This window comes from Pinus tabuliformis, chromosome 6 (genome assembly GCF_031772625.1).
Source record: "Pinus tabuliformis cultivar Carrire ecotype Pingquan chromosome 6, CPIR1, whole genome shotgun sequence".
Classification (NCBI taxonomy): domain Eukaryota; kingdom Viridiplantae; phylum Streptophyta; class Pinopsida; order Pinales; family Pinaceae; genus Pinus; species Pinus tabuliformis.
Window position 1 is genome coordinate 127,443,210 of NC_142292.1, and position 19,528 is coordinate 127,462,737.

Here is a 19,528-nt window from a genome sequence, read left to right on the forward strand (position 1 = left end):
TTCCATATCCATGAATGTCTGATTTCTATCCCTTTAGTCACTCCATTTCTCAAAAAATAAAGGGAATTCTGAAGAGTAGCCGAAATATATATATATATATATATATATAAAATGACGGGGCTCATTGGGAGAGCTAAATCAGTTGAACACACTTAGACTTGGACTTTCTTTAGCTAGATAAAAGGGGCAGTTAGGGATATGCATCTGATGGTTGACTGTTTCAGCCACTTTCCACAGCTGATTCAACTTTCCGCAGTTGGTTCAACTTTTCGCAGCTATTTTGATTAAACTCTAGGTTGTAGGTGTCAGCAAGAAAAACAAGCCACATGGGTAGCTGGGAAAATGTCAGTACATGGATGGTGTCCTATTCATTTGATCCAATTCGATGAAAAAGACCCCAGTCAAAGGGATGTAAAGTTGTGTGTTATCACTAAGTCGCCACACTAAGTCGCTGCATGTCAAGAAAAAATAATAATTTTGAATCAATGAAATAAATAAGTTATTTGCTCACTTTCCTGAAGGTATTGATTAATTTTGGACTGATGATGAAAGATGAATGGGTAACTTTGTATTCAAGATTTTTAGCTATAGAAACCATGCACATTCTACAGTTGAAGTCCAACTTCGCCTCTGAAAAGAACCTCATTGTTCAAATCAGCCTAACTTTTTCATACGAAACCAGATTTTGATGATTTAAGTACCGTTGGAAAGATCTCAAAAAGATCTACAGAATGAGAAATCCATCATTAGAGTTTGAAATGGCAAATAATGAAATAAATTTCTGAAAAGAGAAAACATTCAACTTGGGGCACCAATTCCAAAGCAAGTATAAATTCTTTTGATTTTTCCTTTGAAGACTTGTTTCATTAATACAAATTCTTAGTTTTGTGTGTAAATATCATAACTAGAGAGATTGATCACCTATCTCCTTTGATAATATTACATTCCATTGTAGAAGAAGTATTAGTTTTTGCAGGTTCCAGGAGGAAAGACAAATGACTACAAGAGAATGGTGTCTCTCTAAGAGACCAATTTGTTTCATAAGAGGATGATCAGCAACAAAGAGGAAATATGATGATGTAAAATCAGATCCAAACACTTGAAAAACTTTAAGATACTATTGTCTCCATCACATCCATCCATCACATCCATACCTCATAATAAACCATTCATCTCATTTTCCTCCATATTTTCCATTTACATTCACATACACTTTCCATCTCTTTTTGTCCATTCATAACCCACAAATAAAAGCAAGAGGCTCATTCACATGCTTATTTCCCATTTCCATTTCTGTTCTCCATTGCCATCTTCCATTTTCATCTTTCATTTCCTGTCATTTTCATTCCGCAAATAAGCCCTGCTTCAATGCAAATTATTGAGTCCATAGTCCTTTGAGTCTAAGTTATTTGTAAAAACACCTTGAGGCTTGCATGCCTTAATGGCAAGTCTTCATGCTGACAAACAATGGGAATACATTAATGTCCCTTGTTCGTCAGATCTTCTAGGTGACTCGACATCGGCAAAATCATTTGTACCTAGCAAGATGTGTTTGGGCATCTTGACTCTCATTGTCATCAATGGTGAGAGTTCTCGTGTTGACTAGTGGCATCCATTAATGGCCACTAAGTCAACAATTTCCTGCTATGTTCGACATCAAAACATCTTTTCACATAGTAGGAATTGTGCTAACGAGTTTTGAAGACATGAAGACTATTATTTTCAGCATTTTGGAGCAGATTCAACAAGTTTTAGTAGAAGCAATAAAAATTTATCTTAACTCTTTATCCATGACTCCTCTTGTTCAGCCACTTGAAGAAGAATATGATCAGAATTTTGCAGCCCCCACACATACAACTCATCCATTACAAAGGGTAAGTTAAGGTACGTGATTTTCTAACTTTTGACCATATAATTCCATAAAAAGCTAGAATGATAATTGTTGGAAAAACATTTCTCTTTCTCATTTCATAAAATTGCTAATACCATCAGTTGGGGGGGGGGGGGGGGCGGAATACATTCATATTCATATCTTGTCATGTCCATACCATACTGAGGAGCCTACATACTTCCAACATATATTAACTATTACATTGTTATTATGAGCATACAATGGCTTCTGAAAAAGTGCTTAAAGGATAAATTGGATACAAACAAAATCATGGTTGTCACACAAGAACCAACCATCATGCAATCCAATAAAGATATACTTTGCAACAATAATCAAAATATCATTATGCAAAGTTTAAAGATTAAAATAGAATGCAAAAAAAAAAATTAAAAAAAAAAAAAAAAAAAATTGGTTGTAACACAAGAACCAACCATGTTGCAATTCAAGTAAAACACTTTGCAAAAATATGAATTTATCAAATGATATCATGCAAAGTTAAGCCAAAGCTCAAGGATCAAAAAAGTTAATGTAATATATATTGCATGAGGACATGCAATAGCTTCAGTTGGGAGGTATGTTGAGTCTTGAAAATGACATTCATTTCCATTACACTTTTACTATTATGTCCATTATATCACCTCCATTTCACCTCCAATTCACTACTATGTCACCACATTCATCCCACTTTCATTATCATTGGGCCACATTTATGTTTTTCCAAACTTTATTAATTCTAAGCTTTTTAAGTGAATTTGTGGTTAAAAATTAGAAAATAATGTGCATATGCTTATACCTAACAAATGGGTTGAGATTGTTGACATGTGTAGGTTGAAATGAGGCCTCTAGAAGACCCTTATGTGGCACTCCAAGGCCAAATTCGAATTTGAGTGGAAAGAATCATGGGATCATGAGGATATGTGTCACATCTCCTAATTATATTGTAACTCTAAGAAGACATGTGTCTTATCAGTTCCTATTTTGATTAGGACTCTAGAGGTAGAGGGAGAGACTCATGGACTCTCATTAATGAGATGGCTTCTCATCTTTTTGTATAAATAGGAGATCTCTCTCCTTCATTTGGGAGTCTTTTAGCTTGTAAGCTATAAAGTCTTAGCTTGTTAGTTCTTAAGCTTGTTAGCTTGTGAGATGGCTTTGGAAAGCTTTGTAGAACTTTGTTGTACTTTGTAATTTTGAAGAATTTGAATAAAGCTTTGAAGTTCTCAACATGGAAGGAGATGTGAAGTAGATGTCATAGAGCATATTAGAATGTAAGGTAGAGTAGATTTCATTTTGTAATTTTGCTTTGATTTCATTTTGTTATTTGATTGCTTTCAAGTTTGATAAATTAGATTTTCCATTCATGCAATTTTAATTCATGTAAGTGTGTTCAACCGGTTGATTGTAGATTAGTTTTTCTTTACATGTTTTTGCATCAAATAGTGACATGATATTTCCCTCTTTGCTGACTTTGTTTTTTTTAGCTTTTCAATTTCAGTCTTATTCATTTGCTTTATTAGTTAGTTTAGATATCGGATTGCTCAAGTTGTTGATGATTACCTCCGAAATCCATAGCGAGACTAACCGGCGAGGGGTCAGACTATGAATTGATGTGATCTGGTTTTAGTTTTACTTTTCTGCAATTAGATATTAAATTGCTCATATCATTGGCGGTTACCTCCAAAAGCCATAGCGGGACTACTGGTGAGGGATCAAATTATGAATGTGTAATTTGATTTTAGTTTTACTTTCCTTGCAATTTTTGATTTTTTTGAGTGCAATAGCTTAACTTTTATTTCCATATTTAGACAAGCAGCAGAGATAGTGATTTCATGATCAATATTTCATATTTTTCTTGATTGAAGTAGCTGCATACTTACACTTTTGTTTAAGTACTAATTCCATCAATAACATGTTTTAAGATCTTTTGACGTGCTGAGTTTTGGAAGTTACCAGTAGGGACATAGACCTTGTCTTGAAATCTATATCCATACTTGACCATTATAAGTATTCTTAAGACCTTAGAATAGGATTTCCATTTGCATTAGATACTTTAGAAGATCAACAAGAACAAAACCCCAAAACAAAAAAAACTATAAAACAACAAAGTAAGAAAAATGTTAACTTAGCACATATGATGCACCACACTTCATCAGTTTACGATACCCAGATTGATAATTTATGTAGAGCAATTTAAGACGTTAAATTGACTAGGCGAAGCTCCTTTCTCATGTTCTTCCAAAGAATGTTAATCCGAAGGGTTGTTCCAATCCTCCTTTTCCTTCCAAACTTTCCAATTGGGGTCATTTTACTATGTTTTCTAGTATTGCTCTACTGTGCTACATCATTGGGTGCTTATGAAAAAAATATGTCCCCCAAAACTTGCCTGCTGAAAACTTTTTTCCCTCTTTTACCAACCTTCCTTCAAGAAAAGAGTTGACTTACCATCCCAAATTTCCTAGAATGTGTGGCTTCTAATTATATCACGGTTGGAGTTCACTAAATTCCACATGGATGATCTCTCTAGAGTTTCATTCTACCTTAGTTTTTCCACTTGTGTACCAGGAATTTCGTACTTTCTTGTCCAGATTTCTTTCCAAAGGCCAGATCCACCCATAAGCTATCTCGACCATAGCTTGGCTCCTAGAACTTTATTAAGGGTTTTCAGATCTCTCAGTCCAAGCCGTACGACACTCTTTGGTTTTATCAAATTTTTAGAGGAAATTAAAGCCCATTTTTTGGCATTTTGTGCCCTGCTCCATAAGATTTTTCTGAAAATTTCTATCATGGAGTTACACAGTTTTTGGAGTCACTGGCCCTAATAATTGGTAGATGGGAATAGACCATAGAAATACATTTAGGAAAACTACATGACCTACCATGTTCAAGGCTCTAAATTCCTATCCACTGCGTTTGTTTTATATTTTTGGATCACCTCTTTCCAATAGGACACCCTACAAGAGTTGAAGGTTAAAGGTAATCCTAGGTATTAGATCAATAGGGTTCGAATATTGAACCCCATGGTTTGCGCTAAAAAGAATACAAAGTGTTGAACAATAATATTTGTGATTTATCATTATTGATCATTGGTCATGAGGCCTGTATAAACTCTTGAAGAATTTATTTTAACCTCCTCACTTCAAATAAGGATATCTGGAAAAAAAAACATGACATCATTGACAAATTGTTGGCGGCTAATAGGAAGGTCATCTCCCCACAGACGGAGGCTCCATATTTGTGAGTATTGAACCACATTCTGGATATATCCTCCAAGGCCTTCCACATCAAGGATGAATAAGAAGGGAGAAAGAGGGTCTTCGTGACAAAGGTCCCTAGAAGGATTGAAAGTTTTGGAAGGGGATCCATTGAGTAGGATTGAAAAGACAGGGGTGGATATGAGAGAGAATATCTACTTAATCCATCTCGGATCAAAACTATAGGCTTCCATGGAAAATTTTAGGGGATAATATTCGCAGGTGGGCTAATTTTCCATGTTTTTTCCAGAAAAGGATTTGCCAATTTCCATTTTTTTTTAATGCTTCGCCTAAATTTTACAATATAAAATTATTTTACCTTAAAAATAGGCAACATTATATAGAGATTATATAAAATCATTATAAAATTGAATAATTTTACAAATGCAACAATAAACATTTTATATTTTGCATAGTAGGGGCTAGTGAGATTCACGAATGTTTTTAAACTTCAAGATAATTTTCCATCCTTAAAATTTTTCTTGTAGGCTTCTAGGATGCTAAGGAGGTAAGGCCAACTTATACAATCATAGGCCTTGGATAATTCTAGTTTAATCATCATCTTAGGGGTTTTATATTTCTTAAGGGAGTGGACCACTTCTTGTGAGGTAATAATTCCATCCCAAATCTGATGACCTTCTACAAGCCCAATCTACTCCGGTGAAATCAGGTGAGGAAATAGGGGCTAGGATTTTTACCATGATGGTGGTTATGATATTATAAATAACATTGCATAATGTAATAGAGAGGAAGCGACTGGGGTTCTCAGAATGTTGTGATATAGGATAAGAGACGGGAAAGTAGAGTTAAGACTAGGATTTACCTTTTGATTCATTTAAGATTCCTCGACCATGTCCAGGATGTCTTATCCAATGAAGTGTCAGGTCACCTAATAGAATTATGTAGTGAATCCATCTGGACTAGGTGATTTATTTCAAGCCATATTTTATGCCACTTCCTCAACTTCTTGAAGGGAGATCGCCCACATCAAAGCCATGTTTTGGTCTTGATTTACCACCTTAGGGATGTACTTGGTAATTTTTTGAATCATTGTCCTGTCAATAGTGGGTTCTAAAAAGAGGGACTAGAAGTGATTAGTGAAAAGATCTTCCATCCCCTCATGTTTGGTAATTCGCTTTCCTTCCTCATCTTTCAAAGGGAAGATGTGATTTTGCTGCCAATGTTTAATCATTGCCTTGTGAAATAATTTTGTATTCCCCCCCTCTAAGCCATTGAATTCTAGACTTTTGTTTCCATAATATTTTCTCTTATTTCCTTCTTTCTTATAATTCACTTATCACCTGTCTATCTTCAATAGACAACTCCTTGGATTTTCCTATGGTGATTATCCTTTGTTGGATCTCTTGCATTCTTCCTTGGAGAATTCTTTGTTTCGAAAGAATATTTCCAAATTCATTTTGGTTCCAAAGTTTTAGATGTTGTTTCATTTCTTTAAGCTTGAGCTGGATTGTGTGCATATAATTCCTGTCGCATACCATACTCACTTTCCACCAGTTCTCCACTTTTCCTACCAAGGAAGGATGTCCTAGCCAAAATGATTCAAATATGAAAGGTTTTTTCCTTGGGGATATGTTCAAGTCCAACTCTAGTCGGATCGGTTAGAGATCTGATATTGAACATGTGAGAATTATCTCTTCTAAGAATATATCTCTACTTACCAGTTGCTCATAGGCGAGGAATTTGTCTAGGAAGGATGCAACTTGGTGTCGACATCCCCTCCTATTATTCCAAGTGAAAATCCCCTTATTTGTTTGGATATCTAGTAGCTTCAGGTATGATATTAGATCTTGAAATGTCTCAGTTTTTGGATCCAATCGATAATTGCCTCCTTTTTTTTGTTCTATAGAAGAGATAAGGTTGAAGTTTCCTCCTAATATCCACATCTCCTCGGGTTGGATATTATTCAACCTTGCTATATTTTGCAGAAACTATTCTCTCTCCTGGAATGTGAGGACCATAATTTGCAGATATTTTGACCTATTATATGGTGCCAATATATCTAAAGAGACCTGAGGGGATTCTAGGAAAGTTGATCCATTTTTCAAACATTATTTCATTTGTATTCCAGAGTATTGCAATTCCTCCAACACTAACGTTTGCATCCTCAACTATTACTTCATAATTGAGCTTGAGCTTGCTTCCTATTTCTTTCAGTTTCCCTTTTGACACTTTTGTTTCCTAAATCATCATAATCCCCGACCTCTCTTGTTTTATTTGAACTCTATGGTATCTTTTTTTCCTATGTTGTTGAGGTCTCTCACATTCCAAGAGAATAATTTCATTGGAAGGGTTTATTTATTTGATGGAACACTGCTGAAAGCGGTACAACTCTTCTTGAGTTTATTAACAGATCCCTAACCATTTGTATTGATTCCTGTAACTTCTTTCTACCTTTCCTCTTTTCGGACTTTCCCTCTAGGCCATGATCTCGTCCATTTTCTGATTGGCGATTTGAAGCTCCCTACTGCTCCAATTGATCTTGGCTCTATTGAGCTTGGATTTTCTGAAATGTTTCTATCTATAGCAATTTTTGGTCTTCTGGTATGAATTTTTCATACAAGTTCTTCCATTCATTCAACAAAATTTTTAATACTACCTCCGTTGTACTAAGCTCCTATCATGCATCGTCTACATACATATTCTCCTTTTCCTCTGTGACCTCCCCCTCTTCCTTTTCTTTTGGCTCCCTTGCACTTTTCTTTTAGTTTTGGAATTCCCTCTTTGGGGTGACATTATTTTTAACAACCTTGGTGAAAATTCCATGTAATAAAAGTTAAAAACAATAATCACGGTTGATGGGACACTTATTCCAAGTTGAATGTTGGGCATGACATCCTAGGGGGTGTTCATTTGGTTGTTTATGGCTAAGGAAATTGGCAAAGCAAATGAAGAAGGCTTTGGAAAGGAAAAATGAAATTTTGGCACAATTATTTATTAAAATAATGGAAATTAGGAGAAAAAGGAGGTGAAAGGTCACAAGTTGCATGTGACGAGGAAAATGAAGGAAAATAATGGAAAGTGAAGAAAATTGAGGCTACAGTCATAAAAAGGCTTTTGAGGATCAGTTGGTAACCTTTTGTCAATTTAGTGTTGGAGCACTCTCATCATTCTCTCTCTCACATACTCTTGGACACTTAGAGTTTTCTTGGATCACTTTGGCATTGGAGCAAGAAAGGAAAATAAGGCAAGAGGAGGCAAGTATCAAGAAAGGAAAGGTAGGATCAAGCATCTACAACAGGCTTCATTCCAAGTACCGACTTGCATGTGTATTTTCCTTGCTAGATTTGGCATGCAAGGGATTGCATGTGTTTCTTTGCTACCATTGTAGAAATTCCCACTGTAGATCAACATATTATGCAATATACTAAAGCAAAATATAATATCTACTTCTACAACAAAATTTAGGAAAGCTTAATCGAATATGAGCAAGATCAATAAGAACACATATAACTGAGAATGAGAAAGCAATCACACATGAACACAAAAGAATACTCTGGGGAAAGCCTCATCCTAAAACCCCGATCTTTGTAATATCATACAAGTGGAAATATGCTCATATTACAAAAAGAATCAACTCACAAGCTATCGTGCTCTCTCTACAATAGAACAATACAACTCACAGACTGAATAGACACATGTGTCTTCTTCCAGCCCTCCAAGCCTCCTATTTCGTTGCGCAATTTTTCTTGGGGTCCAGTGATGCCACCAGTGTGAATTAGCCTCATCACACACTCACTAAACTGAAGAAGTAACTGCACAATCTCTAAGGAATGAATTCCTTCTGCATGCAAGATATATCCTCTAAGGAATATTCATGCAAATCATAGTACAATGTCCCATCACCTGATCTCAACTGGGTATCTGACTGAACTGACATGCATGAGTTATTTATGAGAGAATATTCAATTATCTGAAGTGCAACAGTTACATGCATGCATGCATTAACTAACTAAACTCACAATTAGTTCAACGAACTATTTGAACTAATCTAACTGGACTTAACTAAGATAACTGAGCTAACTAATTACAACTCAAAGGACAACTCATCATGATCTCCTTTAATCAAGGGATAACTTCCTCAATCAATGGAGGAACTGTTGCATGTCTTCACACAGACTTCATGTTTGATTTTCTACAACTAATTAACTCATGGTGAATTAATTAATTATTTTACAAACAACTGCTAAGATCAAATTCGAATTTTACTTCTCTATTTTAGTTTAGGGACTAACTAATATAGGAAGGTATCCCGAAATGCTATTTATAGCAGTGATATTTTTAGCACTTCTATTTTTAGCATTTCTTGTTGCTATTTTCAATAAGCATGGCATGGGTTTTGCTAGGTGTGACAATATTTTTAGCCTAGCCTTTCCATTTCCTGAGAGCTTAGATGAGATGGGTTATCTCATTCGGTTTATGTGGGATGGTTGGATTAGATTTGAAGCTGAGTTGGATGGATCTACGAATTGACAAACACATGATGCAGTGGTCCTTGAGCTGGACTGAGGATCATGAAGCCACTTTCCTAATAACCCCTAAACGAGACTGTGGGTTGTGGTAAGTCCAAATTGTGTGTATCGGTGGGCCTAGAAATTGATGTCGATGAATGGTGGAATATATGGTAAAGCCAAGAGGTGGATTTTCTCTTCGTTGGGCCTAGTGGTTCTAGGATGGAATGCACGATAAGGCCTGGAGAGTAGATTTGAAATTTTCGGCAAACTTGTTAATGCTATGCAAGATCCCTCATCAGTATTAAAAATAATGTGTTTAGGATTGTCTCAAACTAACCAAAATGTGAGGAATTATGTGTCAAGTATTGAGTGTCTTTTATGAGCAATTTATGAGGTTAATTAGTTGTTTCAAATGCATATAAAACAAGTAAATTGCAGAGAAATAAAACACATCAAACTCATAACAAAAAGCTGATAAAGGAGTTCACCCCTCCTGGGCTACATCTCCTTGGACCTGCTCTAATGGCTAGGCCCTCTTTGGATTAATGGGAAATTCTCTAATTACATGCACCCACATTGCTCCAATGGATTTGAAACCTACTCCATTGGATTCAAAAGACCCATAAACCCGAAAAATGACTTTCCAAGCTCTGCAATTGGACTTCAGCTCATCTAGGTTTGACCTCCTCTCCTCGTGGCCCTAGACTTCCTTAAACTTCAACGTAGGAAAATAAGATACAAAAGTGCCTTTCTACCTCTGCAACTTGTTTCGTTCTGTTCATAGCATCCAAATCATCTGGGAATGACTCTTTCTGAGCCAAAATTGGTCAAAAATTGAAGAATTTATGGTCTCTTTAGTTTTCTCTAGGAAAGCTCCAAAATCTAGAGAAACTCTAATTAACCATGCCAAATTTGGAGTAGTCCCGGATTTGTCGAACTCACGAAAATCGTCACCAACTAAATCCGCAAGTAATTAAGTGTTAATCATGTGTTAATTAAAGTTAATCTCGACTTAGTGCATTAAGCTCATGGTTAAGTTGGAGCGTTCACATGGTGGTTGTTACCCCAGCGGTTAGGCTCCCCTCATGGTTATGGTAACTGCTAGTGGTTAATGTTAACGTGTTCACCTGTTGGCGGTTAACCCGATGTTTAAGGTTAGCACCCACCTCCCAAACTTGTTGACATTAACATTTAAATATTAACACAATTGTTTATGGTTAAGTCATGTGGTTGCGGCATAGTGGTAAGGCGCAGGACTTATGTCAGTGAGGTCGCAGGCTCAACTCCGTTGGCCTTCCAAATAACATTTTACCCAACCTTTGAGAGGGCATGTGGCAACCTTTAAGCTTGCCATGTGTCAGCCTCTCATTGGTCCACCCAAATGCCTTTGACCAATTACATGTCGACATTTGTCACAACCTGATTGAGCCACCTATGGGAATATTCCAAGAATATTCCTTGGAATATTCTTTTTTCTAACTAGTCTGTACGGATGCCCAATCTGCCTTGTACCCAAAATTTTGCATGTTTGTCAAAACGAATATAAGTCTCTAACTTTCTCATACGAGCTCCCTTTTTAGGGAAACGAGTTGCCTTTGGATCATATCATCGAGACAAACACAGTTGTTCAGGTTTTGAGTGATTCTGAGCACTTTTATTTTTGAGCAATTTTTGTCCCCCCGATCTATATTCTAATCACTCCTTCCCATTGAAAGGATTTTGGACCCACAAAATATGGTTATCTGATGAGCAATAAATACTCTTCTCCTTCTCAAGTTCTATCAATTGATTCTACTTGGAAAAATCTCCATGACAACCACTTGGGTTCACTGACATGCCTTGCGTTGCAAATGGCTTGGCACTTCAACCAATGTTCTCTTTTTGTTGCTGACCCAATCCAACACTTGTTGGTTGTTTGCTGATTAAATGCCCTATTGTACAAAAGCGATCCCTCAGTGCTTGGAAAGCTGACTGATGGCCTTCCCATTGAGTATCATGTTACTACTTTGCAACACATGCATTTGATGCAAGCTTCTCCTTGGAAACCACTTTTTCAAGTTAAGCCCATCTGAGTGAACTACAACAGTGAGTTCCAATATTAGTAATAATAAGAAAAGAAATTACAGTTCTTTTACCTCCATAGTTCAAATTCCACATCCAGAAGAATGCATTCGCCATCTCTTTCACTTCTTGGTGTCAACACATCAAATGGTCTACAATGGATGTAAACGTTTTTGGCATTTTTGTCAACTTTCGCTTCTTGATTCCATCATCCTCTAGTATTATCATGATGATCATGTCATGATTTGATAATGAAGGCTAATCATGGGCCTCTTTCTCAAGCGTGGACCTTCTAAAATTCAGCGACATCTTGTCACAAGAAACACCATTAACCTTGAAAAACACTCATGCAAGAATATAACTTGACAACCTTTTCCTTTTGCTTCTTCAAAGCAACAAATGTCGCATCATGTGAACATCGCCATGTACTCTTAAATCTTGGTGTATAAACCATCAACTAAACACAAGTCGACAAAACATGCTTCTTCAAACAACTGAATTTCAAGTCAAGCAAAAGCATGTACAATAACTTGATGATTTACAACAAGAATTCCAGATTCTCATGAAAAAATTCATCACATCTCCTTTTCATCTTTGGAGACAAAATTAACTCTTCCAAGTCGATATATTATACATGTAACAATCAATCGACCACACAAGCCAACACTCATGCATGTGCAAATTATAAACATTCTCAAGTTGACAACATACATGTTAAAAAAGCAATGAACCAACACAAGTCAATTACTCATGCATGTTCAAGAACAATGAAACTACTAAAAATTCCACTGTTCACACACACAAACTCTCATGCATGTATTAAAATTCTCAACTCTCTCACAAGTACAATCACAAGTACAAGAATCCCATTGGTATGTACGAGTACTTAAAGATCTGAAATGAAAAAATTTGTTGCAATAAAGTGAGTCAACATACTCCACTTTCAAACAACTTCCTGGCGTAAACATGCAAGTTCAAGAATGCAACATGCATGCAAATTTGTAGTTGTAAATTTCCATCTTTGCTGCATCTAAGTGAGTCAACATAACTCTATTTTTCCAGCATCTTGCTTCATGCAATATGAAGCATACTTTCAGGAGAAAAGAAATGCATCCAAATAAAAATGAAATGCATCAATAAGGAAAGATTTGAATTAATTATAAAAATAATTGCAAGGTCTTAATTGCTTAAGAAATCTAACCATCTCTTTACAAACCATTTCAATGGTGCTTCTTTCAGCTGCACTTCATCATGTGTATCATCGTGACCCACATCAATTATGGAATCCTCTTTTCCATTCTTTCCAAAATCTCTCTCCACCTTCTTCAAATGTCATGGATGACTTGTTGGATGCAAAGTCCAACACTTGTCTACAAGATGACCCTGCTTGTGGAAATGAGTGCAAAATAATTGCATCTTCTTTTCAACATGGTTTCCATTATCCAATGGAACTTTGGATTTTTGTCTCTTTTGTTTTGAAATTTTCCTGTGTATGGCTATCCTCTTACAACACCTCGAAACAGTATGGCTATTCAAGCCACAAAAGGAACATGTAAATTTTCTCAAAATCTTATGTGAATATTTACCATGTTTATCAAAATCAAAAGAAACTTGATTAAAGGCAAATTTATACCTTGCACATTCACCTATGTCGCCTTCTTGAGGAGGTGAATTTGATGAGGTAGTGGCTCTCTTCGGAATACCAACAATGGTTTCAATGACCTTAGAGCTTTGACCATCCTCTTGTTTGTCATTTCCACTAGTTGCATGCTTATGAGCATATTCTTGCAAAGTGGGTATAAAAATTTTGCATTCCTCATGAACACAAACTTTTACATGCTTGAGGTAATGAACATGTAATGAAAGTCCTTCTTGGAACACCTTCATGTGCCTCCTTGGCTTTGGAGCATTCTACATCATGTTGTCCATAACCAAGACCCAAATAACTAGGCCTTTCCTCAACAACAATTGGCTCAACTATGCCTTGTGCATGTTTGTCTAACCCTTTACCTTCATATCCCATATTCATCAATAATTTGGACCCTATTCCTTTAGTGTGTCTCTCAAAAACACCAAAACATTCATTTTGAGAGGAAATTGAAGATAAAATTGAATTGCATACCTCATTTTCATGCACATACTTGGCTAGGGTTTCCTTGGCATCATGGAGTTGAATCTCCATCTCATGCATCTTTTCAAGAAACTCTTGTTTCTCCTCCTTCATGGCCATAAAATCCTCTTGAAATATAGTTTTATCCTTCCTATCTTCATTCATCTCTTGCACCATATCTCTCATGATGATAAGCTCTTGTAATATCTCTAAATCAAAGAGTCTTGCTAAGGAAGATGGATTAGAAACATCACTTTTTGAAGATGCCATCACACTTGTAATGCATCAAAAAGCTTCAAAAAGTTTCTCAGCAAAGAATCATCTCAAACCATCTCCCTTCTGTAGCTTACACACATAAACTTGCACATAGTCAAATTCTCCTTGCACAAATACAAAACCAATAGCTAATTTTCTAGCTAACCTTGGCAAACCATCTCAGTGCTAAAATGAGCTAATAGTGCTCTGATACCAAATTGATCTGAAATGTTGGGAAAACTTGTTAATTTTATGCAACCTCCCTCATCAGTACTAAAAAAATGTGTTTAGGATCATCTCAAATTAACTAAAATGTGAGGAATTATGTGTCAAGTATTGAGTGTCTTTTATGAGAAATTTATGAGGTTATTAGCTATTTAAAACACATATACAACAATTAAATTACAAAGAAATAAAACACAGGAAACTCATAACACACAGCCGATAAAGATGTTCACCCCTCTTGGGCTACATCTCCTTGGACCCACTTCAATGGCTAGGCCCTCTTTGGATTAATGGTCAATTCTCTGATTACATGCACCTATAGTGCTCCAATGGCTTTGCAACCTACTCCATTCGATTCAGAAGACCCAAAAACCCCAAAAATGACTTTTGAAACTATGCAATTGGACTTTAGCTAATCTAGGCTTGACCTCCTCTCTTGGTGGCCTTAGGCTTCCTTAAAATTCAATGTAGAAACATCATATACATAAGTGCCTTTCTGCCTCTGCAACCTATTCCATTGTGTTCATAGCATCCAAATCATCTAGGAATGACTCTTTCTGAGCCAAAATTGGTCGCAAATTGACGAAGTTATGGTCTCTTCATTTTCCCTAGGAAAACTCCACCAAATCTGGAGAAACTCCAGTTAACCATGCCAAATTTGGAGTAGTTTCAGATTTGTCAGACCTACCAAAACTGCCGCCAACTAAATCCTCAATTAATTAAGGGTTAATTATGTGTTAATTAACATTAATCTCCACTTAGCGCATTAAGCTCCCAGTTAAGTTGGAGCGTTCACATGTTGGCGATTACCCTGGCGGTTAGGCTCCCTTGATGGTTATGATAACTGCTAGTGGTGAATGTTAACGTGTTCACATGCTGGTGGTTACCCCGGCAGTTAAGGTTAGTGCCCACCTCCCAAACTTGTCGGCATTAACATTTAAATATTAACGCGATTGTTTATGGTTAAGTCATGTGGTTGCGGCATAGTGGTAAGGCGTGGGGCTTGTGTGGGTGAGGTCGTGGGTTCAACTACACCAGCCTTCCAAATAACATTTTACCTAACCTTTGAGAGGGCACATGGCAGCGTCTCATTGGTCCACCCAAATTCCTTTGACTAATTACACGCTGACATTTGTTACAATCTGATTGAGCCACCTGTGGGAATATTACAAGAATATTCCTTGGAATATTCCTTTTGCTGACTGGGATGTACAGATGCCTAGTCAACATCCCAGTCAGCTTGCCTTGTACCCAAAAATTTGTCTTCTTGTCAAAACAGTCAGAAGTCTCTATCATTCTCATACGAGCTCCATTATGAGTGAAACGATTTGCGTTGGGATCGTATCATCAAGATAGACGCGATCATTCAAGTTTTGAGTGATTCTGAGAAGTTTGATTTTTGAGTAAATTTTTGCCCTAATCCAGATTCGGATCAGTATGTCTCGGTGTAGGGCTTAGTGATCCACAGATCATACTGTGGATGCACCGTAAATCCTTAGAGACTAGGAGGCACTCAAGTTCCTCATGCTGTAGGCAGAGAACTCTGGTAGTATCCACATTGATCGTTGTTTTTTTATGTATTCTATGAGTCCCATATTCACGCTTGGAATATGGTACAGGGGTGATTAGCTAAAGAGAGACTTGGCTCAACCAATATATGGTCAGGTGGAACGTGGTAGTCCAAACTCTTATTGGTTTGCAGTCATTAATGAGAAATTCATTCCCTTCGTTTTCATGTGTAAAAGTACTCATGTATACATGGATTTTGATGGTTGATATGTTCATTGTATTTGTGTTCCTATTATACTGGTTATATGTATATTTTGTGATTGAAACTATGTATGGATCTCAACATGTTTTTACTTGTATATGAATGAATAATGTACCTATGATCTAATAAATGATAAGGCAACAAATGACATAAGGAAACAATGGTTCATGGTGATTCTCAGATAAGTATGAGATCCCTACACTTAATTATGTTGTTTACACCTGTAGGTTACATGTTGATGATATGTTTGATGAAATGCATGTCATGGCTAGTAGGGGTCTGGTTATGATCTTGTTCAGCTTATTTCTTTTGCATCCTTGTTTCCTTGCATTATTACAATTTTCAAGTGATCATTCCATTTTGGGTAGTGTCTTGGGCTCTGGGCTGAAAAAGGTGGCTCAAATCCCAGAATGCTAGTAAAATAAAGCGTTAGCCTAGAGACTAACTTGCTTGGGCAGTGTCTGAGGAGTGTTATAACTCGCTTGGGAAGTATCTAGGGAGCATTATAACTCGCCTTGACAACAAATAGGGAGCATTACTCTAGCATAAGTTGGTTAAAAAAATAGTAGGACCCATGGACAGGATGTTTGAGTGGTTCATTTGTCTCCTGAAGGTTATGTGGATGATGTTGGATTAATGTGTGTGATGTTCCCTCAATTCCACTTCCTTAAGGTCACCTAGGAGGTTGAATCTGATCATAGTAGCTTCTCATCTCGTGTTTACTCTAATTGGCATGGTTACTTGGGTGGATGTGGGAGGAGGGTGTTACAGAGTGGTATCAGAGTATGGTTCAAATCTCAGATTGGATGGGTGGTGTATTGATCATGCATTCATGTCAGTTTCATGTGTGTCTCTAACACTTGCATACCATGTGCTTGTTGCATTTTCTTGATTCTTGACTATGGTTGTAGTATGGTTATCATGGAGAATTTGATATTGATTTTATGGAATGCATTTGTCATAAGTATGTGACTAACTGTTTATGGATTATATGTCACTTATATGTTGATTTCATGTCGCCTACTTATACCCTTGTATGTTAGGTTACATTCTTGAATATTTTTATTACATGTATCAATCATGTGGGTTGATTACAAGATTTGATTGCTTATGCTCGACTACATGTGCTTATCCGTATGTGTAGTTGGTTTGGCATTTCTTATGCATATTGTTGGTTGCATGTGGTAATGTGTACAATGGGGTAATGGTTGTTGTCATGAATGAGGTCATAACATGCATTGTTGATATGGCCTTGCATTGATGACTGGACCCTAACTAGAGTGATGCTTATTTGTTGATACATTTATTATGTATGTCTATATGTTGTTATGATTATGTCATACATGTATCATGCTGATTTGGTGATCTTGTAGACATGGTATCCTCCCCGAGATATACTAAGGTACACCAGTTTATTGTGATTTGGTTTATCTGACATGTTATGCATTGCAAGAAAAAATACCAAATGGCTAGCAAGATGGTTGACTACAAAGACTATCCCTGTGAATCCAAAGAGCAATATGGTGTTGGGAATCTTTCCGATTTGGCAATTACATTGAGGAGCTTGAAGGAAGAGATAAGGAGTTGTAAGGCAGATAATGACCAGATCATACAGGCATAAGACAAACAAGCGGAGGTTAATGTTATACTTCTTTAGAGTTTGTCAGAATTGCAACGACAAGGGCTGCTTCAGATCAGCCATGGACAGGAGGATGGAACTAATGGGGCATATGGAATTAAATCTCATGGTATACACAGGTCGGTTAGATCTGATACAATGAGAGATAGAAATTTAGTGGATACTCCAGATAGGAGGGGCGATGAGTACAGGTACTATTCTAGTCCTCGTGCTGATAGACATCATGATCATCATCACTATCATCCTTACAAGAGGAATGATAGGGGATACTTTGTGGATGAATTCAAGAAAGAGAAGCCACTTACTTTTGATGGAGACGTGAAGAAGGTAGAAAATGCAGAGGCTTGGATACTTGGGATGAACAAATTCCTTGAGTTGCATGATTACACAGATAACATGAAGGCCAGAGTAGCTATCTTTAGATTGAAAGGTAAAGCAGGCATTTGGTGGGAAGATGTTAAGCGGGTTAGAGATATCAGGACGAATGACTTGAGTTGGTGGGAGTTAAAGAGGCTTTTTAGGAAGAAGTACTTGTCAGAGAGGTACCATGACAATAAGGAGAAATAATTCTATGGGCTAAAGATGGGATCAATGATAGATGAATAGTACACGACCAAGTTTCTGGAGCTATTGAGGTATGTATCATATCTTACTGATGAGAAGGCTAAAGTTCAAAGGTTTGTCAGTGGTTTTAAATTAGCATTTAGAGATTGGATTGAGTATGATAAGCATCTGTCACTTGAAGAAGTCATTGGGAAATTGAAGTATTGCTATGAAAAATCAAAGTGTAACAATGAATCCCAACATTGATGGAAAGGAAAGGACAAAGGTAGAGGTAAATGGAAGCCTAAGAGAATAATGCCTCAGCATGCAGATGAGAAAGAAAATGTGGCACCGCAAAAGAAGTTTAATGCGGATAGACAGGGGCATGGGTCACAACAACAACAACAACAATATAGAGGTGAGGGCACTCGTTGGCTGGAGTGTTGGATATGTGGTGAGGAACACCTCAAGAGATATTGTCTGCAGCATCAAGATGGAAGGCCTAAGATATACAGTGCATAGGAGGCACAGACTATTGGGGATTTTTATCAGATTATTCCACTTATCTATGCAGCAGTGGCCAACAGGCAGGCAAAACACCAGGCATCTATCACTGAGATGGACTGTAAGATTTGTGATCAGGTTATTTCTATTTCGATTAACCCTAGATCTAATTATAGCTATGTTAGTCCTAACTTGGTGGATAAGTGAGATTTGAGTAATGAATTGCATGCAAAGCCTTTGTTAGTGCAGTTGGCTATAGGTACAAGGAAGAGAGTTCATCTTTGGGAAAGAGTTTGCACATTTGATTTCAATGGTATGCCTACCGCAATACATCTAAATGTGTTACTATTGGGATCATACAATATTTTTTTTGGGGATGGATTGGTTTTATCTTCATAGAACCAAGGTAGATTGCTATGAAAAATCTATTGAGTGTGTTGTTGACAATGGGGAACCAAGATTCCTGCAGGCTAAGAAGAAATCCACATCAGTTAGGATGTTGACATCTATGCAAGAAAAGCATAGCCGTAGGAAAGGGTGTATGCTATTTGCAGTATCAATTTATATTGATAAGGGTAAGGAGGTTGGGGATGTAGATGTGTTGAGAAAGTACCTAGTTTTGCAGTAGTTTCGGGATGTATTCCCTGAGGACATTATAGAGTTACCACCTCATAAGGAGGTAGACTTTTATTGAGTTAGTTCTAGGGGCAACTCCAGCTTTGAGAGCCCCTTACAGGATGAGAACACCTGAGTTAGTTGAATTAAATTTGCAGTTGAAGGAAATGTTGGACAAGGGATAGATTAGG